The 2,193-nt window shown below is 36.5% G+C and overlaps 1 pseudogene; it reads right to left on the bottom strand.

Moving 5' to 3' along the window:
- Positions 1-599: 599 nt before the first annotated feature.
- Positions 600-1,669, bottom strand: LOC114419471 (annotated as a pseudogene).
- Between the last annotated feature and the right edge of the window lie 524 nt (positions 1,670-2,193).

Below are 2,193 nucleotides of genomic sequence, written 5' to 3'. Positions count from 1 at the left end.
TTACTAATAATATACACCATTGACCTTATAATATCCACGTTTGTTAAAAGCGTTAAAGTGGGCTGAAGACCTTATGGTCACTCATATCATTTTTAAATCTGATTGCAAAATAGCTATAGAAAAAATCAAAAGCCTAACCATAGCTGATACTATGATAGGAGCCATTACTCTTGAGTGTAGAAAGATACTTGTGCAGAATCCAAATTTTACCGTGGAATTTATGAAGACACAAGCCAATTCTGTTGGCCAAGAGGGCCATAGATTATGCTAGGCTCAAAGATTTTCATTACATTCAATCTTGTATCTACCAAACTATCATGAATGAAATGCCTTGATTTTGTTTCTGTCCAAAAAAAAAAAAAGAGACCCACCCAGCACTAAAACACCTGCCTCATCCAATTTGCTTGCATAAACAGAATTGTATTCCAATCATAAATCTCTTCAAGGCCCTAGCCCACACTTGTCCACAATCAAGGCAAGTCTTTCTTCCAATCCAAGTTCCAAATGCAAAACAATCAAAGGGAACGACAACCATGACAAAACAAGCATCTGCATCTTCTAATTTGCAGAGAGAGTATTCTAATTCTAAACACACAATATCAATCAAGAACGTAAATGGAAAACTATGCGATCTGTACAGTATCAACCAAGCATAAACAGAATTCTAAACACATGTACAAGGAAGGACAGTAAAACAGTACAATTTCACATAGAAAGCACTTTATTTCAAGGAAAAATGTGAAACATTATGCAATCTATGATGATCTGTACAATAACATTTGTATGACGACAAAAGATATCAAAAGAAGCGTTCTAACAGCATGTTTGGAAACTCCCTGAAAATAACATACCAGGCATGAAAAAACATATCTAAAAAAACGTGAACCAAACACGGGTCAAGTTGAAGTGATTCTGAGGGTTTTGGTCTTGAACCTATATCGGGGCGCTCTGGGGATGACTTGGCTGGGACCCATGTGAAACTGACCGGGACTATCGGTAAAAGGTGTTGCACTTGATCTTGGTCCTCTTCCTCTGGATTCCCCAGTAGTTGACGGTTTCGAAGAAGGGACGAATCTTGTCCTCCTTGTCGAATTTGAACTTGGTGGCGTCGACGGCGGAGAAGGAGACGGAGCCCTTGTTGCCGGCTTCGATGTAGAAGTCCGGAGGGTACGCATAAACGGAGTTCAAATTCAGGTTGGAGCCGCAGTCCGTACAGCTGTACACGGAAGCCATGGTTTCGTTGGTGTGAAGAAGCTTCTTTTAATAACGAGTAAAGACGATTCTTTACCGTCATTATATTTATTATCATTAAAAAAATCCAAAAATTCCCAAATCTCAGATCTAACAAAACAGTGGCGGCGGAGAAATTCCACCACTGTTCGCCGGGCAGAATCAACTGTAGAAACCCGACCCATTTCTGAATCCCCTCGAGGAACTCGAAAGCATAGTCTTAATCTCTAGAAGCTTCTGGATTGTTCGGAACGGAGACTCCGTTGATGGAGGCGCACTTCGAAGGAGGAGCTGCTAGAATGCGTCGCTGGAAAGTGAAGAGAACGATTCGCATTGCGGCGAGAGGGAAGCACTTCAGAGAGGCTGCGATTAGAGGTTTGTTATTGTTGTGGTGACGAGGAGTTAGAGGAAGAGAACATAACTAATAATAAATATAGCTCAATTAAAAACCGCCACTATTATATATATATATATATATATATATATATATATATATATATATATATATATATATATATATATATATATATATATATATACACGCGTTATTAACAATAAAAAACAAAAAAAACTTGGAGTGCCACTTATGACTTTCTGTTGATGAATTTGATAAAGGTCACCAAATGGATCCAATTGAATAAAATTAAAAAAATTAAGAGACCAGATTGCATGATAAAAAACAAAGGGACGTAGTTGAGTATTTTTAATAAATTAAGGACCAAATTGATTAAGCCAATTAAAATGCACTAAATCCTTATTATTAAGACTAGGGGAAAAGTCCATGCCTCTTTATAATTTTTGGAAAATAAAAATAATGAAAAACACAATAGAGTTATATAGTAATGGGTAGCTTGCAGAATATAAATGAAGTGTGTGTTGATTTAATAAGTATATAGGGATAAAAAAAATTAAAAAAAGGTAATTAGAATGATAAAATAGGATAAAAATATGTACACCAAAGCT

Source organism: Glycine soja, chromosome 1, assembly GCF_004193775.1.
Source record: "Glycine soja cultivar W05 chromosome 1, ASM419377v2, whole genome shotgun sequence".
Lineage (NCBI taxonomy): Eukaryota > Viridiplantae > Streptophyta > Magnoliopsida > Fabales > Fabaceae > Glycine > Glycine soja.
This window is presented reverse-complemented; position numbering and strand designations above follow the sequence as displayed.